Raw genomic sequence first — 21,462 nt, forward strand, 5'->3', positions numbered from 1 at the left:
AGCCAGTATGCTGCAGTCCATGGGATTGTAAAGAGTCTGACACGACTGAACAACTTAGTTGCAGCCTTAATTTCCCATATATAGATATTAGCTTCATTTTTTTTCACATAGACAATGGTGATCTTTTGTAGCCACTGGAAATAATTATGGTAAACAATAGTAGCAGTTATGTAAAACTGTCAGCCTAGTTCACAATGTGGACTCAGTAAATGTTAGATATAATTATTACTTTACTAAGTATAAAGTGTACTTTGGTGTTCATTTGAAGATGAGAAGCATAGAAACCTAGAATCAAAGAGTAGTAGAGTCCAGACAGACCATAGAGGTGTTCTGATTGGGCATCTTTATTTTACGGGAGAGGAAGCTGAAGACCAAAGTGAAGTGAAGTGAAGTGAAAGTCGCTCAGTCGTGTCCCACTCTTTGCTCCAGGCAAGAATACTGGAGTGGATACCCTTTCCCTTCTCCAGGGGATCTTCCCAACCCAGGGATCGTACCTAGGTCTCCTGCGTTGCAGGCAGATTCTTAAAGAGGGCAAGTAATACCCAGGGTGAAAACACCAGTTAGTGGAAAAGGCAGGCATCACGTTTCCATGGCTTGCCTTGCAGCCAACATGTGCCTGTGAAGGACAACTGTGGGAGACAAGCCTCTGGGCCTCTGGTTGATAGCCACTTGTACAGTCTTTTGTTCACTCTAGATGGTTAGAACCTGGTCTAATTTGCAGCATTTTCAGAGGAGAATTGAAAGCAGTCTGACATAATTTGACTCCTGGAGCTCAGATCTTTTAGTTTATTGGGCACAGTCTCATTACTTGGCAATAACTGATGTCTTTAGAGTGTGAAGTAAATATTTAAGATTTAAATAAGCCCTATGTGAATGCTACGCTCCTCATTTGTTGACAGATTCTTCCCATACCCAGCAACTATTCCAGCAGCTTCTCTTGCCAAGGAAATACCAGATATTGTTGAAAGAAAAAAACAGCTGCAAATATAAAAAAACCTGGCTTTTTGAGGGGCTTTCCAAAATAAATGGTTGAAGAACCTAGAAAGTGATTTTACAGGGATGTAAAACAATCCTTTAAGCAATTTTAACTTTTAGTCTTAAAAATTTTATTCAGCACATCCTTTTGTATGAAGTACTGTAGGTAATTTAAAGACATGTTATTTTTTTGCCTTTGAGGTACTAACAATTTAGTAGGAAAAATAGCATGTAAGTAAATTAATCAAAAGTTACATAATAAAATGCAAATCAAATAACATTTGAAGATGAACACTGGAGGGCATTGGTAGGCAGAGCCTGACGAATTACCAAATGAATGGTGCAGGGGATGTTTGTTCATTTTGCTTTCCCCCTTCTTTCAGGACACTGCCTGATTCTGGTCTAGGATTCATCTTTCCCTTGCAATCTTGGGGCTCTGTAACTACAGGAGCTCTGCATTTCTCTAGCCCAGATGTGATCTTGTGAACCAGGTCATACCCACCAGCCTGTCTTCTAGAGTGACTCAAGGATTGAAATTGTGGATAAAATTGTTTTCCTCTTTGGCTGACAATTGCTGATCTCTGCTGAGCCATGAATCTCCAGCCTTCTAGTCAATTCTCATGGGTTAGCTGGGATTAAACTCCTTTTCTTCATGGGTTCACTAGATTTGGTGTATATGGTAATGGCAGCTTGAAGGGAAAGGAGTTGCCACTTTGCATATATGTGTCAGGGAAAAGAGAAGGTGATATTTGAGTGGGACCTAGAAAAGGGGTGGGGGTAAGTAAGTAAGGATTTTCAGTTTGGGGACACCCTATTATTTCTAATTCTAGACCACTATCAGAGCAATTTCTGTAGTTTGTGAACTAATTAGAAAGCTGTTCACAAATCTTGAGAATTCAATGCTTTGCTAAGTGCAAACCCAGGGCAGTAGAGTTGGAAAATACTTCAGGACTGGTTAGGTTAAAAAATGGAAAAGACTGGGTTACAGGTGTCACTATTGTAATACAATTGAGATGAGGTTTATTTCTACTCTCAGAATCACTGTAGTGGTCTCTTCTCACTATGTGTAAGTCTCTGTTTCTTATTTTGCTTCTATGATAATCCACATCTAAGAGAATAAATTCATTCTGTAGCTTATCAAGATTCAGTAAAATCTAATCTATACTTTCTTCACTGAACAGAGTATTTGAAAAATCGTATTCTCTCTCATTCAACAATTGTTGTTAATATTTGAAACCAGATATGGTGCTTGTAAAGAGCTCTCAGACACTACTGAATGTAATTCCCCAAATTCACTTTACATGCAAAACTGTTGTATAGTTTGATTAAATAATGTCTGTGAAATTCTGTCTGGAGATACAAATGCTTCCTAAGCCAGGAAGAGACAAATACCAATATTCTGCGCTAGAATTTGGTCCAATTTCACTCCAAAAAAACAATTTTGCTGTTAACAAAATGGAAATGTTCTGAAGAACTGGGAAAAGGAAAAGGGAGAGATTAGTAAGGTCCAGCTCCCCCCTTTCTCTTCTAAATGTATCATTTTATTTTTCTAAACTAAGCTCTTCCTAAATTCCAGAAGAGAAGAACATTTTTTCGAAAGCATGATTTTTGAAGGGAAAATAGGTGCATTTTGTGCTTCTGCTTGTGGGATTAAAATACTTCCTACCTCGATTTTTATAGCAAACTGGTAATGCCCACATTTGAATTTCTGGCAAACCTTAGAACATAACACTATACTTGTTTTGCTTTTATTCCTCACTGGATGGACAGATTTTTAAAACATGAGGTAAATCAAGTGGGAAGATTAAAATCAGATGGTTCTGCATAGACTATCAGTAATGACGGTAAAACTGGCATTTTTCCATCTGCTTATTTGATTATACATTTGTACTTATTTTTAAAGGCTAAACTAGAGGAGTTGGAAAGTGTTACTGAAGTCCACAATGGAAAACCTTTCCTAGTCATGTTCATAGTGAATTCTGAATCTTTAAAATGCAATGGCCAGACCGTGTTGGGATATATGATCAAGTAGGCTTTTCTTTCCTCAAGGACTTTATTTAAAAATGTATGTGGCAGAGGCTTCTCATTTAGCATATCTAAGGGAGCTCTTTGGGAATTTTACCATTGTTTTCTTGTGTTGCCATGGGAATGTCCATTTTTATATCTTCAGAGAGATACTGTTTTTCAGTGCGGTAGAGCAGAGAGAAAGTGGGCCTTATATTTAGGAAACAGTGTGTTCTACCCTGGCCTTAACTCCTTATGAGCTGTACCACTGTAGGTAAATGATTCAAGCTCTCCAAGCCTCAGGTTTTTGTTTTTTAAATGAAATTAATTTTTATTCTGAAGGGTTATTCTAAGAATTAAAAGTGACGAGTGCATCAGAAGATGTTTACTATGTAATAGTATTATTATACTGATGTGATTGTGAAAAGGCATCTTAACATGCATTTCCTGCCTGACTCCAGGCTTGCATCTCTCTTAGACAGCTTTCAGTCTTTGTCAGCTCAGTCTCTGGATATATTGGTGTTGTAAAATCAAAAAATATACTAGAGAAGGAAGTGATCTGACATGTAAGGATAAAGGGCTGAAATAGAGAGTTGCCGTTTTATTTCAAATTGCTGAGAATGTTGGAGGTGCAGATGGCAACTTGGGTGAGTGTCAGAAAGAGTTTGGTGTTTGTTGAGGTGGGGCCCTAGCGCAGTGCTGTCCAGCAGAACTTTCTGCAGTTACGGAATTGTTCTCTACTTGAAATGTCAAACAACTTCACCAATAGCAACATGTGACTGTTGAGTACACGAATGTGGATTGTGTGAACTGAGGAACTTCTATATCTCATTTAATTTAATTCATTTAAATTTAAATAGCCATATATGGCTAGTGGCTACTTTATTGGACAGCACAATGCCAGAAACTCTAGGGGATATGAGAGACTGAGGAAAGAAAGGTAAGGAGAGCAGGTTTTAACAAGTATTGTCATGAATTGCGAATCAGATCCTTAGTATTTCTTGAGAGATGTAACCAAAAAATTGAAAATTCATTTGAAAGTAGTTCTGAGAGCCAGATTACACATAAATATAGATAGAGATATAGATATATAGCTATGACTCACAGCAGAGGATAGGACACATGGGGCCCTGACTACATGGCTACATATGGGTAGTAATAAAAATTTCCTTTCATTAACATGATAACTGAGGGTTTTTATAGATGTAAAGCTCATAAGGAAAGAGGTTATTTATATAAACTTTTTTTATTTTGAATACACAGCCATACCCATACTTCTCATCTAGAACTCAAACTGTTATATAAATAAGTCTAAATATTTGATATAGAAAATTAGAGCTAATTATCTATGGACTTCCTATTATGTAGCAGGATTTGTTTTCTCAAATGATGATGACAACTGCCAGCACTTCCAGGACCATTTTATCTCTAGGAGCCCAACGGATGAGTCTTGAAAGCTCATGAACCTTCATAAATGCATAATATTGTGTGTGTGTGTTTTGGGGGTGAAGAATCTATATTCATTTTGTATTAGATATTTATCCTTTTAAATTTCCCTCATATTCCTGGGAAATGACAGCATTGTTCACTTTTCATTGCTGAACCTAAAAATACCAGACAGATGCAGAGCTGGAGTTGTGAACACTGGTCCCTTTATCACTGGATTGGAGATGAAAACATGAGGGGAGGGGTACGTGGGGAGCACTCTGCTGGTGGTGGCAGGCATAGCAAGAGTCAGTCCTGACGTCATGGAGGATGTCAGAGAGGCCCCAGGGCTGTCCTTACTGGCATGGATACTGCAGAAAGATTTTGGATGGAGTTTCTGTTTGTCTAATCCCAAAGCTAAACCCAGAAATTCTGTGAGCTACCCAATATCCAATTACTGAATCAATATTTCACTTAAAAACACTTAAAGTTGGCAGAATAGACTTTTGTTACTTGTAACTAGACTCCAACTGATACAGATACTCAAAAGGGTCTGTAACCCTAAAACGATTAAGGATTATCTCATAAAACTGCATTTATTATTGACCACCACAAATGATACAATGAAGACAGAATCACAAAAATCCAGAGCTGGAGAAAAGGTGTATTCTTTCAATGACAGCTACCATTTTTTCAAGAATATAAACTGCATTAAAATGTTGACAGAAAAAAAGAACAGTGGTAAGGCTTGCCTATATGCCTTTAATTTGTAAAGGAGAATACCAAACTTCCAAATGATCTCCATTATGGTGAAGACCTTAGTTATGAAAGAACCTATTCTATCTAAAGGCTTATAATGCCAGGAGTCTGGTACATGCCTTCTGCCCAAATACGTGAATCCAGTGACACTCAGCATTCTCTATCATCCACTTTCTCTCCCCAGAGTTGATCAGCAATGTTTCCAGTCAATACTATGACATCCTATCTAAAAATTCAAAGTATTCAAATATACTTTGAATTCAAAGATCAAAATCAAAGATTCATATATTAATCTCAGCCTACAGACTTGTAGAAATCAATACAAATATATAGATTAACTCTTGGAAATTGATATGAAATAAGTGGATTATGAAAGTACAATTTTCCTCTGCATATTTTAATGGGAGTTCAGTGAAACGAAGATTGTGCTAGAATTTTAATGATGCTGGATAGTTTTATCTTGGGGCTAAAAGTCCAATATACAATCCCTTCTTTACGAACAGAATAATGGGGTTTTATTAAAGCAAATATATTCTTCCATCACTTGCTCTATGTTTATAGAATGTCACTGAATAGTCAACATATAAATCAGGAAAGGAATAATGAGCATTCCTTTCTTTTCACATAATGAAAGTTCTCAGTTGCCACATACTTCTTGTTTAATTATGAATAAATTCAGAGATGTGTGCTATATTTATAATTAAATCCATTCTGCATTCATGTTCTCACACATATTATAAACTAAAGTCTCTTAATATTCTCATTATCTCCCAGAATAGTAAAGAAGAACCTCATGAAACTTGGAAAATGATTTTCTGTCTTTAAAAATTTGTTGTGAAAATTTCAAAATGTACAAATAAGTAGAGTCAACGGTCCTGTGTGCCCTTGTATTGATTACACAGCTTTTGTGATTGCCAATAGTCAGTGGTATTTGTTTCATCTCTTTTCCCCATCCTGGCCACCTTACCCTGCCTTTTCTTCTTTTTGGCTGGAGTAGTTTATAATAAATATGAAATATGATGTCATTTTACTTCTCAATATTTTAATATTAATTTGCAAAAATTTTGGATATTTTCTAATATTGCCACAATGGCAATTTTATGCTTAAAATTAATAAGTAATTCCCTAATATTATTTAATACCCACCCCATATTCAACTTTCACTGATTTTCTTCAAAATGTCTTTTTATAGTTTGTTTAAATTAGGATCTAAACAAGACAGTTCATTTGTTGTTTATGGCTATTATTTATCTTAAGCCTCCTTCCCCCCATCTCCCTCGCATTCATCTTATTTTTTTCAGGCCATCGGCATACTGAAGAAATATGACCCACTTCCTGGATTTGACTATTGCTTCTTTGTGGTGCAGTTTAACTTCTTTGTCATATTCTGTAGACTTAAATTTAGATCTAAAGTCAGATTCCAATTTTTTTTGACCAAAACTCTTCTTAAGTGGCATGTGTACTTCATTTGCCCATAATGTGCCACTTTTATGATACTAAAATTAATTCATGACTTTCACGTGATGACACTCTGATCTTTTCAGCATATCCCTTAATAAGTTTGGCATCTATTGATGACCATTCTCTGAATCAAATTTTTATAAAATGTGATTCTACTGAAACTCCAGTACTTTGGCCACCTCATGCGAAGAGTTGACTCATTGGAAAAGACTCTGATGCTGGGAGGGATTGGGGGCAGGAGGAGAAGGGGACGACAGAGGATGAGATGGCTGGATGGCATCACTGACTTGATGGACGTGAGTCTGAGTGAACTTCGGGAGTTGGTGATGGACAGGGAGGCCTGGCGTGCTGCAATTCATGGGGTTGCAAAGAGTCGGACATGACTGAGCGACTGATCTGATCTGATCTGATCTGATTCCTTTTGTAGTTGTTAGCTAGGATTTTCCTTACAGAAAATTTCCCCTCATCCATCAATGCTTTGTTGTTATTCTGCTAGTTCATTTCAAAAAGGCCTGATTATTTTTAATGATCACTCTTCAGAGGTAAAAGCTGGAGTCAGAAGGTGATTCTGTGATGCAACACCAATCTCCCTGCAGGACCGAGACACTCACTAACCCAGCTGTGGGGGAGTTTGGATGCTGCCAGATCACAGTTGAACCCGTCTTAGTAATATCCTCAGTGGAGGACTTGTCTTACTCAAGGCCTTGCTGGGGACAGCCAGACTCAATGACTGGTCACTGGTTTGGGGAGTGAGCAATGTCTTGACCTATTCTCCCTAAATTATGACAAATCTAAAAGACCATTCCAGCTCCCACACAAAATACCTAAACACAAGGATAAACTAAACTTTTTATCATGTTGAAGAAGAGTTATGGTGATTCCAACAAATGGCTTATTTGAAATTTCCTATAGTACTAATCACACAATAGAATGTTTGCTTACAATGCATTATGCTCTGTTGTATTGATTTGGTAATAACAAGTGCATGAGCTAAATCATAATTAAACTGGAAGGAAAGTGATCTGTAGTACATAATTGATAAGATAAAGTAATAAGAAAGTAATCTTACATATGAAGGAGTGTATAATGATGCATGTACAAAAGAATCACTCCTTTCAACACTGTTTATTTGTATTTCTTTATCATAAATATGAATATTGTTTATTATGTTATATTTGGTTTAGTGCAGCACTCTTTTGATAATAATATGGCATTCTACTAGGTGGAATTCTCTATTTACAAGCATATCTATATTTTTAATAATAAATGTAAAATTAATGTTAGGAAGGATGTGAATTTGAGTCTTCATAGACAAGTTAGCATTATTGGCAATGTCATTTTAATTCCAAGAGCCCCCTACTTTTTTGTCCTTCCATTATAATTGGCAATAATATAGGGCAATTGTTTCTAAAGTCCTTCATAGACCGGGTTCATCCACCCCTCCAACTGTACCAATTTCTACCATGGTGAGAAGTAGGACAAAACAAGAAACAGACAAAAATAGGTGGCACTTCTGCTTCAGTCAGAGCAGTTCCACTTTTTACTTGTTTATATATGAGCATTTCACTCAAGCTTTCATTTTAAAAAATGTTCCTGTGCTAACATCATTGTGAAAACTATTAATAAAGGGTATAGGCACTATAAGACATATTTAAATAAACAAAACATACAATTGTATGGATGTGAGAGTTGGACTGTGAAGAAAGCTGAGCACCGAAGAATTGATGCTTTTGAACTGTGGTGTTGGAGAAGACTCTTGAGAGTCCCTTGGACTGCAAGGAGATCCAACCAGTCCATTCTGAAGGAGATCAGCCCTGGGATTTCTTTGGAAGGAATGATGCTGAAGCTGAAACTCCAGTACTTTGGCCACCTCATGCGAAGAGTTGACTCATTGGAAAAGACCCTGATGCTGGGAGGGATTGGGGGCAGGAGAAGGGGACAACAGAGGGTGAGATGGCTGGATGGCATCACTGACTCGATGGACATGAGTATGAGTGAACTCCGGGAGTCGGTGATGGACAGGGAGGCCTGGCGTGCTGCGATTCATGGGGTCGCAAAGAGTCGGACACGACTGAGCAACTGAACTGAACTGAACTGAACCATTGATTGACTCAGAAAATATTGAAGGTTTAAAAGATTTTCTATCTTTCTACCTTCTGTACTGCAAAAATGCATGTATATCTCATGTTTGCTGGAACTCTGTTGAATTTCACCTTGAGCCTTATTAGAAAATTAATAGTCCCTTTTTCTCTGGTCAAAATGGTTCTGTGAATATGGTGCAGTGCAATCATACTCAATTGTATATTAAAGGAAAATCAGTATTTTCATAAAAATATCTCAATAAACTATGATATTTTAGTACAATTAATGTTAAAGGATTTTAGTACATTGATATTAAAGTACAATTCAAGTACTTTATATAGAATGAAATGACAGAGTATACTGGATTAGAAAACATAGCAAACTCTGTGCCTATTATCATTAGCTCAGATTTTCTGCTGGATGTAGAGGACCTGATCTGTTTCCTATTTAGCTTTAATTTGCCACTTTTACCTTTTCTTAAAAAACCTCTTTTTCATGTAAATTTCCCATCCAAAACCCTAGTTCTGAATCCTGATTCGTCTAAATGAGGATGAGCACTCGGGACACACCTAATGACTCTCATTGGTACATGCAGTGCAGGTTTGCCCAGTTCAACAGAATGAGTATCTTATGTTTTCCAACTGGGGGGGATGTTTTCTTCACCCCCAGTAATTAAGGAAGCCCCTTGCTCCAGTTCCTGTTCCCTGCCAGCCACAAACAAAAACTACACCAGTCTCCAAGGGAAGAGAAAACCAAGGCCAGCAGAACAGAAAATGGAAAGAGCTTGTACACTTGTTAGCATCACCAGACTGCTGAATTGATCTCTAGACTTGGCTTATGCAACATAACAAATTTTCTTATTGTTTGCTGCTGCTTCTAAGTCACTTCAGTTGTGTCCGACTCTGTGCAACCCCACAGACGGCAGCCCACCAGGCCCCGCCGTCCCTGGGATTCTCCAGGCAAGGACACTGGAGTGGAAATGGAGTTGCCATTTCCTCCTCCAATGCATGAAAGTGAAAAGTGAAAGTGAAGTCGCTCAGTCGTGTCCGACTCTTAGCGACCCCATGGACTGCAGCCTATCAGGCTCCTCCGTCTTAATTGAGGTTCCTGTTATTTTCAGCAAAACCTCCCAAAGCATGTCCCCTCAAAACCCCACCAAACAAACAAAATGGCATTACGGGTATAAATATAGAAGGCAGTTCATTATATTTTTTAAAATCCTAGATTTTACACGGGAATTCTTTTAATCCTATTTTGGGTTTAAACTCAGCTCTGAGCAAACATGTTTTCTGGGAATTCTGGGGAGACCATTGTGCTGGAATTTAGTGTTGTCAGGAAGAAGCGGAGACTCATACGAGTGGGACCCTGGAGCCCTGCTTCTACCTATTCTGTCCTCTTGCCTGGTTCCTTCTGTCTTTATTCCACTTGACTGTCCAGTCCCTGACATCCGGCTTGCACCTTGCATTGTTTGCTCTGATTAACACTGGTCCCATCAGTGAGCACACAACTCTATTGCATGCCAAAGTTTTTTATGTTTTAATTTATTCGATGACTCAGGGGTTTTAAGATATGAATTGGCTCTCTGTTGTCAATAAGACTGGGGGCAATTTTAGATAATGCAGTAGGAAATAAAGCAATAGGTAGATACATTTGCTGTAGCTTAAGTAATATCAACAGTGGGGAAAACAATAAGAATCACTGAAGGGATGAATAAGATAATAAGGTGTACCTGTGGAGCTGAGAAATAGCTTCCTTTCCAGACAATTTATTCTTGTTCAGACTAGTATAGTTTAAAAGTATATACAATTTTTCTTAAGAAAATCTACTAAGAAAATGTATGGGCATGAATTACACTGCCTGCTTCCTACTGCATTGTTTAGCCATATCCTCTGCCCTGGAAGGAAGGACCACCAGCCCCTTCCTCACCTGTTTTGCTTCCTTTACATGTGCCCTCTGTATACTCTTGGCCATTCTCATGACTTCAGAGCCTCTATTCGATGACATTCTCTATTGACTAGCATTTCTATATCATTATTAGTGAAATGTATAATTAATGTTAGGAAGCGGGAGCTAAATCACAATCAAGCTGGAATTCATGACTTCAAATCTTAGGTTTAGCCAAGATGTTTCCCCAGCTCAAGATGCATTTACTCAACTGTTCATAGGACACTTCTCCAGAATTCCTGCAAGCAATTCATTTTTGTCATGTCCCAAACAGAACTTACAATTTTTTTTTCCAGAAACTAGCTCTTTCATTCCTTCCCCAAGCAAGCATTTACTGAATATTTAATGTATTCCAGGCTTTGTCTTAAGAGCGCCAACCATCCAGAGGTACAGAATAGTGAGGAAAATAATACACAAAATGATAACTATAATGTTATTGGTAATGCAAAGTTAGTTACAGGATGGGATGTGTGATCTTGGACACTCTGCATGACCTGTCTGTGTCTCAGTTTATCTGTAAAATGGAGCCAATAGAACCTTCTCAGAGACTGAATGTGAAGATTAATTCAGGCACTGTATATGAAGGGCACAGACCACACTAAGCATTCAGTAAGTATTAGCTATTGTGATTATTATTATTAGTTACATCATACAGAAACTGCAAACTAAGCCTTAAACATAATGCTTAATGGTGAAATATTAGTTATTCTACCATTATTATTATTTAATATTTTTCTGGGAGTACTTGCAAATGCAATTAAATAGGAAGAAGATGAAATATAAAAATGAGAAGGAAAGAAGCGAATGACAATTATTTGTAGATGATTTGACTACTGTCTTTTTCAGCTCAGGCTGTCATAACAAACTACCATAGATGGGGTGCCTTAGCAATAGAAATTACTTTTCTGATGATTCTGGAGGTTGAAAGTAAGAGATCAGGGTTCTAGTGTGGTGGAGTTCTGGTGAGAACTTGCAGATGGCCTGGCTGGTAAATGGCCACTTTCCTGCTGTGTCCTCACAAGGCTGAGAGACTAAGGAATCTCTGCAGTATCTCTTCCTATAAGGACACTAATCTCGTCACGAGATTAGTCATGACCTCATCTAAACCTAATTACCTCCCAAAGGGCCCACCTCCACATAGCATCACATCGGTAGTGAGGGTTTCAACATATGAATCTGAGGGGAATACAATTCAGTCCATAACTATTGTATATAGGGAAATTCCAAATAATCAGATGATCAAAGAATAGAAGCAATAGGTAAGAACTTTCTAAAGTAGCTGACTACAATATTAAATGCAAAAGGCAATAGTTGTACAATATATAAAACCCCCGAAACTTAGTGGAAGGATTACATTTATAATAACAACCAATAATATAAAATATCTATAAATAAACCTTACCAAAATTTATAAAATCTATGTAAAAATAAATTGCTTCTGAGTGCCCAAGACAATCTGACCATATGTAACGATATATACTTTGTTCTTAAAGAGAAAGATATTATTGTAAAAATACCAATACTGCATAAATTATAAGTTTAATATGGACCCAATAAAAATGTAACATATTGATCTTTGGTCTAACTTAAAGTTCATATGGGAAAAAAAAATGTAAAATAGCCAGGAAAATTAGAAAATGTAACATAAAGCAGGACTAGTTATACCGGACACTAAAATGTGCTTATTTTATTTAATAGATATTTGATAGTATTTACTGTGTGCCATATATGTATTAAGTGCCTTATATATATTAAATATTATCATGTAATAATCCTTCAAAGAGGAAGTGATTACTTTCCCCATTTTATAGACAAGAAAACAGGCACAGAGAGGTCCGGTAATTTCCTCAAGATCTCACAGCTTGTAAATTGAAAGAACCAGACTTCACACCCAGGTAATCTGGCTCCAGATTCTATGCTCTTAACCCGGGCACTGTGCTACAATAAGTAAAAATTTTGGTATGAGCTCGAGAATAAACATAAAAATAGAGGAAATGAAACTGTGAAGAAACAGACATGTATACATACGAAAATTTAGTCTATAATGAAGTACACATTTTAAGCAAGGGGAAGTGATAGATTATCCAATAAATTGTGTTAAGAAAATTAGAAAAAAATAAAGGTGGATCTTTGCTAATTTTTTCCACCAAATTCCATGTGGGTCAAAAGTTAACTGTAAAAATAAATTGAAACCATAAGAGTAAATGCCGTAAGAAAATACATAAAATTGTTTTAAAAAGCATATGTAGTCAAAAGTAACAAATTTTATCCTTTTAAATTTTGCTCATTTTGCATTTTAAAACTTTTAAATTGTGAGCTATAATATGGAAAAGTATACAAACATAGTTTACAGCCATTTCAGAGTTGAAATCTAGAGATATTAACATGCATCCTTATCAGTCATTTATTTTTACACACATACTTAATCTTTTGATCAGTATTCCTTCTTGTAGCTTTCAATTTTCATCTAGGATCAATCGTTAACTGCTTAACTAACATTTTTTAGAATTTTATTTAATGTGGGTCTTTTGGTAACACATTTTTGTTTTTGTGTGTCTGGAAATATTTTTACTTCAAATTCATTCTTTAAAGATATTTTTACTGTATATAGAGTTCTAGTTTTGTAGTTTCTTTTTGTACATTTATTGTCTTCTGGCTCCTTTCATGTCTCATAAGATGGCTATCAAATCTATTGTTCCTTTGAAAATAATCTATACAGCCATAACTTGTTTTATTATATCAATATTTCACTTTATTGCACTTTGCAGATATTGCATTTTTAAAAAGTTAAAGGTTTGTAGCCACTCTGCATCAAGTCATTTTTGAAATAACATTTGCTCATTTAGTGTCTCTGTGTCACATTTTGGTAGTTCTTGCAATATTTTAAACTTTTTCACTATAGTTATACTTTTTTGGTGACCTTTGACCAGTAAATTTTGATGTTACTAGTATGACTTGCTTAAGCCTCAGATAATGGTTAGCACTTTTTAGCATAAAGTATTTTTAAATTAGGGCTTCCCTGGTGGCTCAAACAGTAAAGAGTCCACAGGTCTGTACATTTTAAAAGACATAATGCTATTGCACACTTACTATATTATAGTATAGTGTAATCATAACTTTTAAATGCACTGGGAAACCAAAAAATTTGTGACTCGCTTTATTGAAATATTTGCTTTATTAAGATCACCAGGAACCGAACCTGCAATATCTTCCAAATACTTCTGTATTAGTTGCAATTGTTGTTGTTCAGTCGCTAAGTCGTGTTTGACTGTTTGTGACTCCATGGACTGTAGCACACCAGGCTTCCCTGTCCTCTATTATCTCCCAGAGTTTACTCAGATTCATGTCCATTGAGTCACTGATTCTATCTAACCATCTCATCCTCTGCTGCCCTCTTCTCTTTTTTGCCTTCAACCTTTTTCCCAAGATCAGGGTCTCTTCCTATGAGTAGGGTCTTTTCCAATGAGTTGGTTCTTTGCATCAGGTAGACAAAATATTGGAGCTTCAGCTTTAGCATCACTCCTTCCAATGATTATTCAGGGTTGATTTCCTTAAGGACTGTCTCATTTGATCTCCTTGAAGTCCAAGGAGATCAGTTAGTTTGCAATTGCTGCGTAACAAGTTACTGCAAACTTAGTACCTTAAAACAAGAAACATTTATTATCTCACAGTTCTTGTGGGTTAGGGTCAAACAAAGTTGAGCCAGATTTTTCTTCTCATTGGGACTGCTCTCAGTTGCTAGAGGCCATCAGGTTCTTGCCATGTGGCCATCTCAAAACATGGCAGCAGCTTACTTACTGAAGGCCAGAAGATTCACTCTCCACACTCTGCTACTAGTGAGTCATATAATATATCATAATCACTGGTATGGCTATCCCACCACCATTGTTATGGGATATAAAGCTAATCAAGGGAGGACTATTCCATCATATTCACAGATCTCTTTCGATGAGGGGTGGGGGGTGGACAGATTATACAGGATGTGTATCTCAGTGGGTAGGAGTCTTGGGAGTCATCTGAGAATTCTGCCTACCACAGCAACTTTTAAGATTTCTTGTCTTTTATTTTCATTGGTCTCATTATGATATATCTAGATATGAATTTCTTTTTATTTATCCAACTTAGAGATCATCAGTCTTTAATCTATGAATTATACAGTTTGTCTAATTTTGAAAAATTCTGAGGCATTATCTTCTAATATAGTTCCTGATCCATTCACTTTTTTGCTTTCCTTTCGAAACTCCAAATTTCGTGTATAACATACTTTCATTATATCCCTTTTGTCTCTCAGCACTTTTCTGTGTTTTCTAATCTTTGTCTTCATTCTGGATATTTTACTCTGAGCTATTTTCCAGTCCATGAATTGTTTCTTCAGTCATTTATTGAAACCAAACATTGAGTTCTTAATTTCTGTTATTACAAGTTTTGGTTGTGGACTCCCATTTGGTTCTTTTTCATACTGGATGTGTAATTTTTTATAGTTTTAAATCTTTTGTCACAACTTTTCTTAGTTCTTGAATGCAGTCACTTTAAAGTCTGTGCCTGATAATTCTACTTTATGGAGCCCCTGGAGATCTGTTTTCACTGTTTTTCATTCATGATGTTTTCTCATCTCATGTATCTCCTCATTCATGGTGCATCGTCACTGATGGTACACTTGATACGATATTTAAAACTTGTTTGTGGAAATCATTTGAATTCTAGGGTAATATTTTCTTCATACAAGAGAAATGTTTCTTCTGATTCTTCTAGCCTCAGTTCAATAGCAATTTCAGATATTTTTCAATTCAACATGATGCAAAGCTGGTCTGTAGTCTCTGCCAACTGTTGTTCACCTCTGGCTCTTCCTGATTATTAGGGTATAGCCCTTCAGGATTCCTACCTAAAGAGATCTGGACTTTCATACTCAGCTATTATACTTCAACCCTTGCTCCCTAACTTTATCAAGCTTTCAAAGGTGCGACTTAGCCTTTCAGCTGCATCAGCAAAGGCCAAAGTGATCTCAAATGATGGGCTCATATCTCTCAGTTTCACTGCTTCCCGAGGTGCTGGGTCACCAATTCTTTACTATTTTTAGCTTTTCCATGCTTTCAAGTATATGTTTTTAATTGTAGTCACCTTTTCTAATTCTCAATAAGAGGCTGATCCAAATTACCTAATACACTGTTTTTGAAAGTAAAATTCCACAATTTTTATTTTATGAGACTTTTGCATTTTTATTTATCTTATGAGATTTTCAACTCAGGAAGTTTTTCCTTTGGAGATGACAAATATTCAACTTTTTAAAAATGTTGCTTTTACATGTTTTATTTAATTTATATATCTATATCAATCTGTCTCTATATGTATTATTTCTACATTCTATTTCCAATCAATATTTGGGTATGTAATTCTTTGTTTATTACTCATATATACACCTGAGGGAAACTAAATTTATCATTCTATTACTGATTTTTTCTTTAGTTAAATCTGAAATTACTTAAATAAAATGAGAATATGTAAGGCTAACCAAGGAATTACTACCAGAATATAATGAAAACATGCTCTCTAATAGATAAGTTAGTTGCTTAAGCTAATGACTAGAAATTTATACACATTTTTTTGCCCACATTTTTTTAGTTTTATATTAGAATGTGATGTATTGCAACACTTCTACAGACTATGGAGACTGCTTTCAAGATTGATGAACCAAGATTAAAAGTAAGGATAACCAAGAGTTTAGTTCAGGATCCTGTTTAATTGATTTTTATCAAATTGAATATATTTTTGATTCTCCTCTGTTGCTGCCTTAAGCAAAAATAATGAGAGAAAAAAGTTTTTGGAAATAAGAAAGCAGGTCAAATAGTTTTAGGCATTAGCTTTGTGTACTTGTGGCTATCTCTGTAGGTATTTTTTGGAAATGAAATGAAAAGTACCATTATTTTGATAAAACTCCAACTTCAAACACATTAATCTTATTACATAAGGGTCGAGTTACAAAAAATCATTGAGGTTTAATATAGATGTATGACAGGTAGATATCACTCATCTAGAACTCTCTGTGTGTTCACACACTCGTGTGCACACATGAGCCTGTATGTTTATGTGGTAGCATCTGGTGAGGGCAGATGCCAAGGGGAGATGTGTGGATAGAGTATAGTTTAGGGTCCATGGAGAATTGGAGGCATAAAATATTCTTGTTTCTCTGTGACTCAATAATTCATAGTAATCAAAACAATTCATAACCAGAGGTACCACTGACATTTTCTGAAGTGATCGAATTTAACATTTGGGTAAATTTATCTCCACTCTCTTGACCTCTGATTTAGATATTGTACAGAATAGTTTAAGTCAGACCTGGATTTTCATCCCAGCTCCACTGGTTCCTGCTGAATGATTCTAGGAAAGTTTTATTACCCTTTTGTGTCTCCTTTTCTCATTTGTAAAATGTCAATAATAATAGCACATAGCACATGGAATGGTTGGCAAAACTGAATGAAATAATATACGTTAGATGCTTTACAATGCACTGGTCTAACCCCTTGGTTCTAAAGAGTAAAAATCTTAGTTACTGAGGTACTAAGTTCTATTTCAAAGGTTTTATACCATTCAGAGTAGAATTCAAACTTGGGGCAACTGACTCCTAGAAGTGACTATATCTTCTATATGCAAAAATTATTATATAAATGAATACATAAGAAAGTTAATGTTTTAAATAAACTTTACAGATAATAGATAATACAGATTATAAAGATAATACAGATAATAGTTTGGCCCCAGTAAATAACAGGGAGGGAACACAGCCCCACCCATCAACAGAAAATTGGATTAAAGATTTACTGAGCATTCCAGATCCCAGATCAGTTGCTCAGTCATGTCCGACTTTTTGCGACCCCATGAATCCCAGCACGCCAGGCCTCCCTGTCCATGACCAGCTCCCGGAGTTCACTCAGACTCATGTCCATCGAGTCAGTGATGCCATCCAGCCATCTCATCCTCTGTCGTCCCCTTCTCCTCTTGCCCCCAATCCCTCCCAGCATCAGAGTCTTTTCCAATGAGTCAACTCTTTGCATGAGGTGGCCAAAGTACTGGACTTTCAGCTTTAGCATCATTCCTTCCAAAGAAATCCCAGGGCTGATCTCCTTCAGAATGGACTGGTTGGATCTCCTTGCAGTCCAAGGGACTCACAAGAGTCTTCTCCAACACCACAGTTTAAAAGCATCAATTCTTCAGCGCTCAGCCTTCTTCACAGTCCAACTCTCACATCCATACATGACCACAGGAAAAACCATAGCCTTGACTAGATGAACCTTTGTTGGCAAAGTAATGTCTTTGCTTTTGAATATGCTATCTAGGTTGGTCATAACTTTCCTTCCAAGGAGTAAGCGTCTTTTAATTTCATGGCTGCAGTCACCATCTGCAGTGATTTTGGAGCCCAGAAAAATAAAGTCGGCCACTGTGTCCACTGTTTCCCCATCTATTTCCCATGAAGTGGTGGGACCGGATGCCATGATCTTCGTTTTCTGAATGTTGAGCTTTAAGCCAACTTTTTCACTCTCCACTTTCACTTTTATCAAGAGGCTTTTTAGTTCCCCTTCACTTTCTGCCACAAGGGGGGTGTCATCTGCATATCTGAGGTTATTGATATTTCTCCCAGCAATCTTCATTCCAGCTTGTGTTTCTTCCAGTCCAGCATTTCTCATGATGTACTCTGCATAGAAGTTAAATAAACAGGGTGACAATATACAGCCTTGACGTACTCCTTTTCCTATTTGGAACCAGTCTGTTGTCGCATGTCCAGTTCTAACTGTTGTTTCCTGACCTGCATACAAATTTCTCAAGAGGCAGATCAGGTGGTCTGGTATTCCCATTTCTTTCAGAATTTTCCACAGTTGATTGTGATCCACACATTCAAAGGCTTTGGCATAGTCAATAAAGAGGAAATAAATGTTTTTCTGGAACTCTCTTGCTTTTTCTATGATCCACCGGATGTTGGCAATTTGATCTCTGGTTCCTCTGCCTTTTCTAAAACCAGCTTGAACATCAGGAACTTCATGGTTCACATATTGCTGAAGCCTGGCTTGGAGAATTTTGAGCATTACTATACTAGGGTGTGAGATGAGTGCAATTGTGCAGTAGTTTGAGCATTCTGTGGCATTGCCTTTCTTTGGGATTGGAATGAACACTGACCTTTTCCAGTCCTGTGGCCACTGCTGAGTTTTCCAAATTTGCTGGCATATTGAGTACAGCACTTTCACAGCATCATCTTTCAGGGTTTGGAATAGCTCAACTGGAATTTCTATCACCTTCACTAGCTTTGTTCATAGTGATGCTTTCTAAGGCCCACTTGACTTCACATTCCAGGATGTCTGGCTCTAGGTCAGTGATCACACAATCGTGATTATCTGGGTCATGAAGATCTTTTTTGTACAGTTCTTCTGTGTATTCTTGCCATCTCTTCTTAATATCTTCTGCTTCTGTTAGGTCCATATCATTTCTGTCCTTTATTGAGCTCATCTTTGCATGAAGTGTTCCTTTGGTATCTCTGATTTTCTTGAAGAGGTCTCTAGTCTTTCCCATTGAGTTGTTTTCCTCTATTTCTTTGCATTGATCGCTGAAGAAGGCTTTCTTATCTCTTCTTGCTATTCTTTGGAACTCTGCATTCAGATGTTTATATCTTTCCTTTTCTCCTTTGCTTTTCACTTCTCTTCTTTTCACAGCTATTTGTAAGGCCTCCCCAGACAGCCATTTTGCTTTTTTGCATTTCTTTTCCATGGGGATGGTCTTGATCCCTGTCTCCTGTACAATGTAACGAACCTCATTCCATAGTTTATCAGGCACTCTATCAGATCTAGTCCCTTAAATCTGTTTCTCACTTCCACTGTATAATCATAAGGGATTTGATTTAGGTCATACCTGAATGGTCTAGTGGTTTTCCCTACTTTCTTCAATTTAAGTCTGAATTTGGCAATAAGGAGTTCATGGTCTGAGCCACAGTCAGCTCCTGGTCTTATTTTTGCTTCTCCATCTTTGGCTGCAAAGAATATAATGAATCTGATTTTGGTGTTGACCATCTGGTGATGTCCATGTGTAGAGTCTTCTCTTGTGCTGTTGGAAGTGGGTGTTTGTTATGACCAGTGCATTTTCTTGGCAAAACTCTATCTGTGGTCCTAGCGTGATTAGATTGACTAGTTTTCTGTGAGTATGGTTTCAGTGTGTTTGCCCTCTGATGCCCTTTTGCAACACCTACCGTCTTACTTGGGTTTCTCTTACCTTGCGTGTGGGGTTCACTCTTCACTGCTGCTCAAGCAAAGCGCAGCCATTGCTCGTTACCTTGGATGAGGGGTATCTCCTCACCGCCGCCCTTCCTGCACTTCAACGTGGGATAGCTCCTCTAGGCCCTCCTGCACCCGTGCAGCCATGGCTCCTTGGACGTGGTGTTGGTCCTCCCAGCCTTACTGAGCATGGCCCTGCCCATCAGAAGAAGACCCAGTTTCCCCTCAGTCAATCTCTCCCATCAGGAAGCTTCCATAAGCTTTTTATCCTTCCTCGTTAGAGGGCAGACAGACTGAAAACCACAATCACAGAAAACTAAACAATCTGATCACATGGACACAGCATTGTCTAACTCAAAGAAACTATGAGCCATGCCCTATGACCACCCAAGAGGGACAGGTCATGGTGGAGAGTTCTGACAAAATGTGGTGCACTGGAAAAGGGAATGGCAAATCACTTCAGCATTCTTGCCATGAGAACCCAAGAACAGTATGAAAGGCAAAAAAATAGAACACTGAAAGATGAACTCCCCAGGTCAGTAGGTGCCCAACATGCTACTGGAGATCAGTGGAGAAATAACTTCAGAAAGAATGAAGAGATGGAGCCAATGCTCCATCTATACCACCCAGTTGTAGATGTGACAGGTGATGGAAGTAAAGTCTGATGCTATAAACAGAAATATTGTATAGGAACCTGGAATGTTAGGTCCATGAAACAAGGCAAATAGGAAGTGGTCAAACAGGAGATGGCAAGAGTGAACATCAACATTTTAGGAATCAGTCAACTAAAATGGACTGGAATGGGTGAATTTAATTCAGAAGACCATTGTATCTACTACTGTGGGCAAGAATCCCTTAGGAGAAATGGAGTAGCCATCATAGTCAACAAGAGTTTGAAATGCAGCACTTGGATGCAATCTCAAAAACGACAGAATGATCTCTTCATTTCCAAGGCAAACCATTCAACATCACAGTAATCCAGGTCTCTGTCCTGACCAGTAATGCTGAAGAAGCTGAAGCTGAATGGTTCTATGAAGACCTACAAGACCTTCTAGAACTAACATCCAAAAAGATGTCCTTTTCATTATAGGGGACTGGAATGCGAAAGTAGGAAGTCAAGAGATACTTGGAGTAACAGGAAATTTGGCCTTGGAATAAAAAACAAAGCTGGTCAAAGGATAATAGAGTTTTGCCAAGAGAGCACACTGGTTATACAAAAACCCTCTTCCAACAACACAAGAGAAGACTCTACACTTAGATGGTCAATACCAAAATCAGATTGATTATATTCTTTGCAGCCAATGATGGAGAAGCTCTATACAGTCAGCAAAAACAAGACTGGGTGCTGACTGTGGCTCAGATCATGAACTCCTTATTGCCAAATCCAGACTTAAATTGAAGAAAGTAGGGAAAACCACTAGACCATTCAGGTATGACCTAAATCAAATCCCTTATCTATTTGTCACAGTGGAAGTGACAAATAGATTCAAGGGCCTAGATCTAATAGACAGAGTGCTGAAGAACTATGGATGGAGGTTTGTGATATTGTACAGAAGGC

General features: G+C 37.4%; 1 long non-coding RNA gene across 1 annotated transcript in view; it reads left to right on the forward strand.

Annotated features, from left to right (window-relative positions):
- The window catches only part of LOC139184082 (uncharacterized), a 173,468-nt gene that overhangs the window by 116,422 nt on the left and 35,584 nt on the right, over window positions 1-21,462 (forward strand). The gene's annotated exons all lie outside the window — the stretch shown is intronic.

Source organism: Bos indicus, chromosome 1 (assembly GCF_029378745.1).
Source record: "Bos indicus isolate NIAB-ARS_2022 breed Sahiwal x Tharparkar chromosome 1, NIAB-ARS_B.indTharparkar_mat_pri_1.0, whole genome shotgun sequence".
In the NCBI taxonomy this organism is placed as follows: Eukaryota; Metazoa; Chordata; class Mammalia; order Artiodactyla; family Bovidae; genus Bos; species Bos indicus.